The sequence below is a fragment of the Herpailurus yagouaroundi genome, unplaced genomic scaffold, assembly GCF_014898765.1.
Source record: "Herpailurus yagouaroundi ecotype Mexico unplaced genomic scaffold, PumYag 140, whole genome shotgun sequence".
NCBI lineage: Eukaryota > Metazoa > Chordata > Mammalia > Carnivora > Felidae > Herpailurus > Herpailurus yagouaroundi.
Window position 1 is genome coordinate 5,815,075 of NW_024412395.1, and position 13,424 is coordinate 5,828,498.

The window sequence follows — 13,424 nt, forward strand, 5'->3', positions numbered from 1 at the left end:
TCAAATACTGAGGTAGAAGCAGCATGGTGTGTTGAAATAAAGCACAGATTGGAAATAAGATGTGCCTGTTGGTGGATTGTGCACTTGCACATACGACTTGTGTTTCTTATCTCTGAGCTTTAATTCTGTCCACTGTAAAACAGTGACAAGGAGTACTCGGCACGTGGATTGTGCTGGAAATAAATATAAAAAGTCTGATTCTTAGTTCAGTGCCCTTAAATGCATTTATTGTTATTGTTATTAATGCTATTATTAATTATTATCTTTATTCTTCCTACTAGTCATCCGTTCCAGACTCCTTTGCCTAGATTCAATGGCCCTCAGCATGCTCAAATAAACTGCATTTTTTATGAGAGAACAAAGATGTAAATGTTGATGTGTTTGCTGTAAAGTCTTTGCATTAAATTTCCACTTCACACAAACAAACTGAATGCATGTTGTACCAAAACTCTGAATGACTTGATTGGTTAAGTTATTATAGACTAACTTCTTCAAGCGTTTTTAAACTGGACTTTCTACAGTAATTTAGAAACACTCATCTCTTCAAATCAAAGTTACACCCCTCTATTAAAGCAAGTGACTTCTTCTAGCCACAGAAAGCACAACACTTCACATGGTCAAAATTATTTGACACTAAGATCATAGTTGAGCCAATCCAGGCTAATTTTATGTAGGAAGTTTATTCTGGATATTAGAAGAAGAAGAAGAAGAAGAAGAAGAAGAAGAAGAAGAAGAGGAAGGGGAAGGGGAAGGGGAAGAAGAAGAAGAAGAAGAAGAAGAAGAAGAAGAAGAAGAAGAAAAAAAGATCAGCCATTTGCTAAAAATAGACATGGCTCTAGGATGTAACATGACATTTGCTATATGTCAAAAGCCATTATGACTTTTGAATCCTAAAGTGTCAAAGTACAAGCCATGCAGACCCATCTAACCTGGGCTTAGAAGAGTAAAATGTTGTACCAATATAAAATATAAATAAAGGAAGCTGATGTTAATGGAAGGTATGAACAGTATACAAGTGAAAAGTTTTTGCCTACAGAGTCCTTTGTGGCTTTCAGGCAAGAGAGAAGTAGTCTGAAAATTTAACTACTGTGACTATTCCAAAACCGAGAACTGTATCCCTCAGATAAAGCTTTTAATCCTTAAAGTGGAATGTTAAACTGTATTTAAAAACAAAAACAAAAACAAAAACAAAACCAACAACTTGACATTTAATGCTTTTATGTTTTCCATGGTATGTTCCTTTGTATATTCTGTGTAAATATTCATCCTTGTGAACTGAGAAAGGGGGACATAGTTCTATTCAATTACCAGTTATGCAAACTAAGACATAAGATCAAGGACAAGTCTTAAGAAAATTAACCAGTCCATGGCCTCAGACCTAGGTCTCTTGGACCTTATCCTCCTTTTTTTGCCCCCTACTTCATCATACATAACACCTGTAGGTATTGACTGTTGATAACATGAAGAGAAACCCCCCTCTGTAGCGTGCCTTACAGCCATTCATGAGCTAACTTACACCCACTCACCCAGCCCCATCTGTGCTGCACACAACCTGAACCACTTTGTCTTGCCTGAACAGGCATACACTCTGCCTAGAAGGCCTTTCTGTCCCTTAACTACCGGGTAACATCTGTTTCATCACTGTAAAACATCCATCTATTTATGGGCCACCTCTGGCAACCATGTTCTGTGTGAGACCGTGGATTTCACAACTGCTAGTAAGCAGACATTTCCTTATCTCTGAGTTTTCAGCCATCTTGGAGGATTAAGTTATCAGACAACCTATGGTTTCAGGCCGTAAGACTTAATGGTAGGGGCAGATCATTGTGGCTATGGGGGCACAGAAAAGATACTGGACACAATCTAGGACAGTGGTGAGCAAACCGAAGGTGCAAAAGAATTTCCAGTGAAATGCACGAAAATGCCTTTTTTCTAGATCTCTAATCATTCCGTAGGTCGGTCTGGTGTGGAGATACCCAAGAATTTTCATTTTTAAAGTACATTCTTAGACACTTGTGATACGGAGGGTTCACGTACTACTCTTTGAGAAACACTGATTTAGGAAAGATAGCTTAGAATAAATGTATTTAAATCAAGGCTTAAGTGATGAATAGACAAGAACCACACATGAGTGGGTGGGCAGAGTGTTACAGACACAAAGCCTATATAAACCCTACAATAAGAAAGTCCATCACATTTAAAACACAGAAAACTCAAGTCAACTCTGCCTTAAAATAAAGCAAAAGATAGTTAGAAAGATAGGAGCCAGGGACAGGTATTTTGCTTACCTTCTATGACATTTATTTATTTCATGATCATGTTTATAAGTCTGTCCCCCAACAATATTGGAAGCTTCTTACTTTCAGGAGACTTGTCTTTTACAGATTTCCACCCTCATTAACCAGACCCAGACACGGTGCCCAACACATAGAGTGTGTGTTTAGTAAACACTAAAAGGCATTAATGAATGAAAAAAAAAATGTGTGTTTCCTACTATGAGCAGTAATGCAGCCTAATCATCGATATTTACATACACTTCAAACTGCATCACTCTGGCCATTGATCAGCATATAGTTTCTTGCCTTTTACATTCACACTCAGGACACGTTATGTGGAACTCTCTTTGATGAGGCAAGCCAAGTTCATTTACATTCCATACATCTCTGCCAGGAGTGCACATGGAATTGCCCTATTATTACAGCACATTGTTACCTGGAGCTGTATAAATGTACTACTATTTGTATGGAGTCAGAATGGCCGTGTAAGATTGGCTGCTGTACGTCACAGGGTCTGTCCTGTTCATAATGACCCCACAGGCTTTAAGAGGCAGGGCCTGTGAATTTGCTTTTCACGTGGCCGAGGAAGCATGTCCCAAATACTCCATGACAGCCTCCTTTTCTTGTCTCAGCCTGAAAGTCCCTTCATCAGTGGACACTTCCTTAGACACCTTACCAAGGAACACATGTCTTCTTCTCCCTCTCTAATTCCCTAGCACTGAAACCAGATGACTTCCCTTCTAACTCATTTCTCAAACTTTGCAATTGTATGGGTGTGTTTATGCATGTGTGATTATTGGTTTACCTTTTATGCACCACTCCAGACCCAGTTTTATGAAGAAACAGTACTTACTTGCTTACTATTAGCTACCTATTTTCTGATATAGTATTTGACATAGAAATCGCTAAATGAATATTTTGGGTGATTGAATGAGTCTGCATTGCGAAGGGTTTGTCCCATAAAGATCTCCCATGACTCTTTAAATGAAATTACATACATACATACATAAAAACATATGCTAATCATACAAAAAGACTAAAATATAACAAGGCCAGTTCAATAAACAAAAGTTGTATCATTTAAAAAAAATTGACGTTTATTTATTTTTGACAGAGACAGAGAATGAGCAGGGGAGGAACAGAGAGAGAGGAAGACACAGAATCTGAAGCAGGCTCCAGGCTCAAAGCTGTCAGCACAGAGCCCAATGCAGGGCTCGAACCCACGAAAAGTCAGATCATGACCTGAGCCAAAGTCAGCCACCCAGGCACCCCCAAAGTTCTACCATTTAAAAATTTATTATTTGGGGTACCTGGGTGGTTCAGTAGGTTGAGCATCTGACTTTGGCTCAGGTCATGATCTTGCGGTTTGTGAGTTCAAGCCCCATGTCAGCCCGTGTCAGCCCCGTGTCAGCTCTGTGCAGACAGCTCGGAGCCCAGAGCCTGCTTCAGATTCTGTGTCTCCCTCTCTCTCTGCCCTCCCCTGCTCATGCTCTGTCTCTCTCTCAAAGTAAATCAACATTAAAAAAATAATAAAATAAAAATTTATTATTTGAACTGAATTAGTAGCTGAACTATATTCTTCATTTCTAAATTGATTTGTTTAGTTATGTGCATTATGCAAAGGCACCTCTATGGATATAGAATGGTGACTTCTGTAAAACCTCAGCAACATAACCAAATTTAAAAATTCTAGACATCATACCCCCAATGCCGATTCTGCTGGTTTTTCTTAGAAAACTCACTTTTCTGACTTTAAGACTGGGATAAGCTGATGTATAAATCCATTCTTTGGGATTCAAAGAAACAAGAATATTTCCTCCTCGGGTACTGATTATTTGATGTGGGGTCAGAACCATACTTATGTGTATTAATTTATATATCTATATTGTTTATTCTGTTAAAGGAAATGAGCAAAACTGGGGTCCTGCCTGTCCTAACAGAAAGTCTTTTAACAGGGTCCCAAAATAACCTATAGAAATATATTCTACTCTGATATGGAAATGCTAATTGTGGAGTTACAAGCATCCAGAAAAGTAAAAGCCATCCTGAGCAACTTCAGTGCTTTGATGGCTATTTCTTTTTTTGTTGTTTATAGATTTAAATGGTGCAGGGAGTAATTATGTCAAATAACAAGGTGTTTAGAGGCAAGGTAGCCCCCCCCCCCTTGCTGTCTCAACTTCTAGCTGGAGCAAGGTGGCTGAGCAACAAGGTCATCAGACATATCCAGATCCAACAACATTAAGAAGAAAGAAAGAAAGAAAGAAAGAAAGAAAGAAAGAAAGAAAGAAAGAAAGAAAGAAGAGAAAGAAAAAGAGAAAGGAAGAGGGAGGGAGGGAAGGAAGGGAGAAAGGAAGGAAGAAAAGGCTGCTTCTTGCTGTTTTTCTTTTTAAGAATGAAGCATCCTTTCTCAGAAACACATCAGCTACTCAGCTACCCTGCAGAATTCCTCTGATTGGCCAGATTGTGTCATGTGTTTATGCCTACTCAAATTTCTGGCAATGAAAATGGACCATAGTCATTTGCTTGGACCATAAGTTCTTAAGACTTGGTTTTGGTCTCAAGACCCATTTCCACTCTTAAAAATTCTGAGGAGATTTTTGGATATCTCTATCCATCTTATATCCATCCATATCCACTGTATTCAGAATGAAAGCTGAGGAAACTTTAAAACAAGAACTCACAGCACACGTTCTCCTTGCTGTCTGAGTGGAGGTGTCATCACACATCTTGTAGCCCCCGAAAAACACCTTTCTACATGTGTAAAGGAACATAACAAAGACAGTAATATCTGGTACGAAAATGAGGATTGTTTCAATGTTGTGGATTCCCTGAAATGGTCCCAGGATCCCCCAAACCCCACTCCCAGTGACCCCTGGACCGAACTTTGAAAACCACTGCTTCAGATCAGTTAGGAGGCATCCTCTGGGGTTGCAAAAGGAGGAAAACTTCCAGGAGCACATGACGTCATGAGGGAACATGAAAGCTTGAATAAAACTGGATTTTTTTTTAGGAAGTGGGAAAGAAGTCAGAGTGAGTGGTGGGTAGGCAACCAATACTGTTAGTTGCATACATACAAACCAATCTCTGGAAGCCAAGTTATATCTGTCTATATCTATACACACAACACACACACACACACTTATATGAAACCATAATATATAATATAATACATATATATTTGCACATACACACACATATATACATATACATATATTCATATGCAACCATTTATTAAGTAATCTCTATGCCCAAAGTGGGGCTTGAACTCACAACTCCAAGATCAAGAGTTGCATGCTCTATACACTGAGCCAGCCAGGTGCCCCTATAAGAAGCCATTTATTTTATTATTTTTTTTTTTAATTTTTTTTTCAACGTTTATTTATTTTTGGGACAGAGAGAGACAGAGCATGAACGGGGGAGGGGCAGAGAGAGAGGGAGACACAGAATCGGAAACAGGCTCCAGGCTCTGAGCCATCAGCCCAGGGCCCGACGCGGGGCTTGAACTCACGGACCGCGAGATCGTGACCTGGCTGAAGTCGGACGCTTAACCGACTGCGCCACCCAGGCGCCCCTATAAGAAGCCATTTAAATAACATTAAAGAACAAAGTCATTTCAGTAAACAAAAGTTTTACCTTTTAAAAATCCTACCCCCCCCACACATTCAATTTAAAAAGCAGTTATTTTTGATGTGCTATATATTCACCTTTTATAAAGATCTTGATGTCTAGGTTGAATGACCTAAATTTGGCTGCTCTAAATAAGGAAAAACAGAACTATTTTTTAGGGATTGAATAGAGATCAGCCATAGGCAAAGTTGCCCCATTGGTGATGATGATATTTGTTGCTGCCTTTTTTTTTCTTTCTTTCTTTCTTTTTTTTTTTTTTTTTTTGGTGCCAGTTATCTTCTATTCTGGTGCTAACCTGTAACAGACACCTCATAACACTAGACGCTATTATAAGTCACTCAGGACGACCTTTGAAATGCTGTCGCATAATAACAGTAGGGGATACTAATTATTGAGCATCTATCAGATTAAGTGGTAAAGCATCATATAGACAAATGGCACACATTAGCTTTAAGAGTTGGAAAAGACAGAGTAGTATGGAATTACAGTTTCTCTGCAATGAGGAAAATAAATTTATAGGGATTCAAAGTACCTGTAGCATGAATATCTAGCTCTTCAATTACATTTTTCCTCTCAGGCATCATACTAGTCTTTGGAACACACATACCAGAGCTTAATAGCTAAGCCCTGCAGCATAGCTTGCTTAGTGTACTAAATGGTTTATTTTATAATTTTAGACAGTTAGTAGACTATAGATATATTAAGGTATAGTGGGGCTACAGAAAACCTCCAGAAGGAGGGGACATTTTCAGGTCTACTAGGGCAAGGCCTGGGTTTGGGGTTGGGAAGAGATCACCTTAGAGACAGGGTCCAGAACAGGCTTGAACTCTGTGTCCTGTGGCCGTGTGTCCATAGGAGTGACTGGATCAGCACAGCCCAAGGGCCTGGCACCTGAAATTTTTGGGAAACTAACAACACCATCTATGCTGCTCTCATGACCTGGGGGAGAGAGAGAGGACATATTCATCATTGTATCTCTAGATTATCCCCCGATATGTGATTGATGAATTTTATATGCAATAAATAGGATTCATTAAAACAACATTTGTGACATGTTAACCATGAAGAACACACTCCATTTCTTTAGGCCTCACTTTCCTGACAGGAAAAATTAAGCTGATCATGCTGTATGCTTTGAAGTTCACTTTTTGAGACAAATGGTGGTACAGAAAATAATAGTCTCCCAAAGATATCCATCTTCTAATCTCTGGAACCATGAATAGGTCATTTTATGTGGAAAAGGGGCTTCCTGATATGGTTAAGATAAGGTCTTGAGATGCAACGATTATCTTTGGTTATCCAGGTAAACCCAATGTAATCACAAAGGTCCATATAGGAGTGATACAAGAAGGTCAAGGGCAGCAGCAGGGGATGTGATAAGAGAAGCAGGAAGTTCCAACAATTTGAGGCAAGTGCTATAAGTCACAGAATGCGAGTGGCCACTAGAAGGAAAAGGAAAGGAAACAGATTCTCCCCTTCAGCCCCCAAGAGAAACACAGCTCTGCTCAATTTCAGCCTCATAAGGCTTATTTAACACTCTTAACCTTTCGAACTATATGACAAACTTACTTTGCTGTAAGCCACCAAGTTCGTGATAATTTCTTACAGCAGCGACAGGAAAGCAACACACATAGGAACATTTCTTTGTGAATGTTAAAGTGCTTCTACATTTCTACTTATAAAACAGGCCTACCTATTAATATTTTAGTGGCTATATAACAGTGGTAATTTTCTCATTTAAATATTTCTATTCAATAAAGCCGGTAATTGCAAAGTCTCCACTTTGTAAGGCTCTGATAGGCATGAATTTCAGTTACCACAATTTAAATAATACCAGTCCCCAAGCAACATGGTTCAAGTTTCAGTGGCCCCAGTGTATTAATTGGGAATAATTGCATAAAGTACAAACTCTCCTGCCAGCTCTTCAGTCCACAAACAGACATGTAACTAACAGAGCCTCATCATAATTCATGATCAGTCCCATCATTTCTTTCAAAGTCTACAGGTGATTTGTCATGGGGCCACCTGCTACTCAGTCCCCACACAGACAGCAAAGCACAGGGCCATGTTGCTTCATCATCTCTCAATAAGCCCATGTATCATTTGACAAAAAAATAGATGACCAAAAGAGGGAACTGCTCAACAAAGATGAAAATGCAGCAAAGACACAAGAAATCACACTGAAAGTCAAATTTGAATGCAAATAGATTTATAAAAAGAGCCAGCTGACCATGGAAACGCAGACACACACTGTTTGACAGAGTCTAGGCAGCCACACGAGATTAGCGAAGGTGATATAAATTGATACAAATAAGGAAGTGGTTCATGGCAAAAAGAACGACAATGTCCCAGAGGCAGCAGGACGAGCGGAAACTTTCACATGAGAGGAACTCTTTCATGACATTGAAAGCATAAAGGATGAAATGTTAGAAGCTGATCCAAACTTAGGGACAGGTCACCATGACATAGAAAAGATACTCCCTCCCTATTTTGCCGCACAAGGAGGCAAGCATGGTGAAAACAACTCCTGCTGTTTTTCACAAGCAAACACACTAATTCTCAATGCTTCTAATATTTTAAGTTACAGTATACTAAATAAATATTAGTTTTACTATTCTTTTTATTTCCCTATGAGCGCTTTTAATGCTGTGAAAAAAATTAAGGTTTATAGGACTATCAAAAATTTTCTCAGGGCGCCTGGGTGGCTCAGTCGATTAGGCGTCTGACTTGAACTCAGGTCATGATCTTGAGGCTTATGCGTTCGAGCCCTGTGTCCGGCTCTGTGCTGACAGCTTAGGGCCTGGAGCCTTCTTTTTATTCTGTGTCTCCCTCTCCCCCAGCTCGCACTCTGCTTGTCTGTCTCTCTCAAAAATAGATGCACATTAAAATTTTTTTTTTTAATTTCTCATGAATCATTAAGAACTTTTGTCCCGGGTACAGCATGTGTGGTCACTTTTACTGTTCTGCTATATTGTGTGAAGCGAGGGCTGCCCATATCATACTCATCATGAAAAGATTACTTAATAAGTACCAAATGCTATTTTAAGTGCCTTATGACAACCATATATCATTTGTGTTATTACACCCATTTTAAAGCGTGGGAAACAGAGATTAAAAAATGGTTAAACAATATGCCCAAAGTGAACATGCCATGTGGAACATGATGTTGCCTTCCTCTTGTAATCACTAACACTCCTAGGGCTTCAGGCATGTACCAGGCGTTGTGGGGCTCCTTCCCGTGAACCATGAGATCATGACCTGAGCCCAAAGCAAGAGTCAACCTCTTAACCGACTGAGCCACCCAGGTGCCCCAAAAGCATATTTGTATCTTCTAATGAGTCTTGTGGTGCCTGGGTGGCTCAGTCAGTAAGCGTCCAACTTTAGCTTAGGTCATGATCTTGCAGTTTGTGAGTTCGAGCCCCCCATCAGGCTCTGTGCTGACAGCCCAGAGCCTGGAGCCTGCTTCGGATTCTGTGTCTCCCTCTCTCTTGGCCCCTCCCCTGCTCGTGCTCTGTCTCTCTCTCAAAAACAAATAAACATCAAAATAGTAAATAAATAAATAAATAAAATGAATCTTCATGAAAGACTTCATGAAAAGAAGAAGCAGATTTCTGAGATTTCATTACATGAGGTATCCCAGAACTAGTGTGTTTTGTAGCATGCTACAAACCATACCACAAATTTAATTCAGTAAATACTAATTGCGGGCAAAGTGTATACAAAGTATGGGTTATAGGTTGAGTCTGCTTAACTCTTAGAGCAGTTAGACCACAATTACAGTGCAGCATCCACCAGTAGGGCAATGGCCCCAGTCCAGAAGCCTCATCCTACAGGCAGTCTCCTGTCCATGCCAGTTTACAGAATGTGTTCCCTACTCCACAACCTACAGAATTCACCATGCGGTGACCTCCAAAATAATGGAGATCAAACTGGTGTCATGACCCAGATGTGAACAAAGATTTCATTCACAGACTTCTCTGTAAGGCAAGGAACCCACTAGGGATCATCCCAGCCCTCAGTCATCAGTTCTTGGTAATTTATATCATTGTTCTTCTACCATAGGTTTTGGGTTTGGCTAAAATAGTGGCATTTCCTTTCCTCTTTCTCCTTCTGACTCACAGAATACAAATCACAAATTATCAGTGTCAGCTATTTGTATTTAACTGCATGTATCAGGAAAGAAAGAAAGAAAGAAAGAAAGAAAGAAAGAAAGAAGAAAGAAAAAGAAAAAGTAGCTCAAAAAATAGCTTATTTTATTCCCAGTTAGTAAGAAATCTGATGTCAACCAGTCTAGGGTTAGTATTTTGGCTCCAGATATTACCAGAATTTTAATTTTTGTTTTTTTACACATTTGTACTTCCCGCTCCATAGATTAAAACCTTTGTCTTCTTCCTCATAACATAAGTAGAGGGTCTCCAGCTAACAGTCTCTTCCAGGCAGAACAAAGTAGGGAGACTGATGGGGAAAAGTGTAAAAACTTGCTATGTTAGGCCTTTTGGAAAACTCAAGTAACGCCCATCATCTAGGACGATCTCCATGGACATTTTTAAGTCAAGAAGGCTGGGAAGGTACTGAATAACTGGGAATACTGTTCCCTCAAACTAAAACAAAAACAGAAAACACTATTATTTTCTATTAAAAAGAGAAGGATAAATATTGAATATTATGTAGGCTTTTTACAGTCTCTGACTCGACTCCCTTCAGACGAACTTTCTTCTTTATACTTTCATCCAGTTAAACAGGTTTTCATAACTACCTGGGTTCAACATTCAACTGTCCCACTTACTAACATTGTGCCCTTAAGGATACTTACATGATATCTTTGGGGCTCTTTATTCATTTATAAAATAGGAATGAAGAGTAGAGTGTTTTCACGTGATAGACTACAAGGGGCCACAATCGTTGACACTCTTTCACTGAGACATAGGCTCTCTCCCCTCCCTCTGAACATGAGTTGACCTGTGACTGCTTTGATCCATGGAACACATTGCAAATGACCCTCTTCCAGTCCCAGGACTAACCTTCAAGAAGACTGGCACCTTCTGCCTTGGGGGATTGGAGCCCCTATCTACCATATAAGAGGCCCTACTGCCCTGTTAGGGAGATCATGTGGACAGACCTTGAGACTAAGTGGAGGAAGAGAAGGGCTCAGTTGAGCTCAGTCTTCTAGATGTCCCTTACAAACTACCACACTTGGGAATAAATACATCTCAGATCCTGCAGACTGGCCCAGCTGTTAGCCAGATATCACCACAGACTCTAGTTAACTCTGTAAGAAGCTAAGAAATCCACCAGGCAAGCTCTGCCCAAACTCCTGACCCACAGAATCATGAGATATTTTAAAGTAGTTGTTGGATTGGGGTGCCTGGGTGGTTCAGTCGGTTAAGCATCTGACTTTGACTCAGGTCATGATCTCGTGGTCTATGAGTTCAAGCCTTGCATCAGGCTCTGTGATGACAGCCCAGAGCCTGGAGCCTGCTTCAGATTCTGTCTGTCTCTCTCTCTCTCTCTCTCTGCCCCTCCCCTGCTCACGCTCTATCTCCCTATCTCAAAAATAAACATTATAAAATGTAAAAAAATAAAATAGTTATTGGATTAAACTACTGAATTATGGGATAGTTTCATACCCAGAAATAGATGCTTAAGATTCTACCTCCTCTTTGGTATCAGAATTAAATATAATCATGAAGATAAAGCTCGTAGCTTATGGTCTGGCACAAAACAAATGCCCAACATGTTTACCTTCTATATTATCCTCTAAGATCCCATACACCTGTCTGTAGAAGGACATTCCCCATCCAATGCAGATCTCTATCATGTGCCCACCACCTCAAAACTAAGTTTTCTAATTAGCCTCTTTAAGCTGATATTTTACTTTGATTCCACGATTTCATTACTCCTTCACTCTTCATGTGCTAATTTTTTTTTTTTACTAAGATCTCAAGCTCTGTAAAATGGGGTTTATATTTTATTTGCTGTGTGTTAAAAACTGTATGGCATCGTGGAATAAACATGATCCCTGGAGCCAGGCAAATCTGGCTTGCATAACACTTTAGCCAATTAATGAATGGGAGGTTGAGCTTTCTAGTTTGAATTTTCCCAAAAGGAGACTCCAAGGAAAGCATTGGAGTATCTGTACTTTATTTGGGAAGTGAAGAAAAACAGTGGCAGGCTGGGGGAGAAGATAAAAGCAGGAAGGAAACTGGGAATGTGTGCATTATCATCCTGACCAGAGGCCAACTAGAACTTGATCCTCCTGGGAAAACTCTAATAGAAAAAGGGGAACACACACCACCACATCAGATTTATCCCAACTGGTGGCAAAGAGCTGGAATATTTATACACTAGCTCATGTTATCATTGACTGAGACTTTTCCCCAGCAGGCATTAAACCCCTGGCCTGCCTGGCCTGCTTAGTATAGGGGCAAAACATGAGTTAGTAGCCAGAGAAAATGCTCAGCAAAATGATTTCAGGTGATAGAAACTGTAAATGAGCTGGCATTAAAATGGACCAGGCAACTTACTGAACCTTAATTTCCCCATCTCTCAAATTAGGATAAAAATAACTCATCCGAAAAAGGATTATACTTTAGGAATATTATTCTTACACTCTGCGAGTATTAGGAATAATGCTTCCAAAGTCCTGTCCTTGTGAAATTCACAGATACCACAGAATAAAGTTGGGTAAATAGCTGATATCAATAGATGATAGTTGCCTGGAACTCATTCAATTAAAAATAACAATACACAACTCTCTTTAAAGTAGTTACTCCAGTCATCCTGGAAACAGTGAAGATAACAGTAGAGATACTACTGTCTTAGTTTAAACCACTCAAATACTTTGATAAAAGCAAAACGCATATGCCGAGTCAATGGAAAAAACCTTGTGTGAAATAATGATAATAGAAAGCACCTGCTGCCATTTTTATCCCAGCAATTATTGGCATTAGCAGTAACAGATAAGAGTATTTGCATTTTAATTTGATCAATAAACACCAGCCATATCATACAAGGGGAACTTCAGTCTATGACTGCAAAAAGACCTCACACTACGATAAATATAATACCATGGCTTAGAAAAGAGCTCTCTAGATAGAGAAGACAAAATGGTGTATTTAAGAATTTCATCTCCTTCCTGATTAAAACCATCTCTGGCGTTGTATCACATTATAGAAAATCAATCAAACAAACAAATATCCCTGACTTTTCAGGATCTGGACCTGCCGACATCTCATCTCATTATCACCGACTTTGTTCGTGGTGCTGCAGAACTACATCTCTGCGAGGGAACACCTCCGCCAGAGAGTCAAGATAGGTAAAAAAGAGAGCTACAAGGCATGGGGTTTCCCATCTGCAGAGTTTTCTTGCCAGCATGAATTTTACAGGACTTCTTCCTAGTGTTTCCATTTCAGATTCCCCTTCTGCAACAGTGGCTCCCTCTAGCATCGGAATATCAGCTAGTCACTGTGTGCTAAGCACTGTGGCTGCAGATATTGCGCACACATACTCTTACGCATACAA

General features: G+C 39.7%; 1 protein-coding gene across 1 annotated transcript in view; it reads right to left on the minus strand.

Annotated features, from left to right (window-relative positions):
* Window positions 1-13,424, minus strand: part of CNTNAP5 (contactin associated protein family member 5) — a 777,640-nt gene that overhangs the window by 17,403 nt on the left and 746,813 nt on the right. The window lies entirely within an intron of this gene.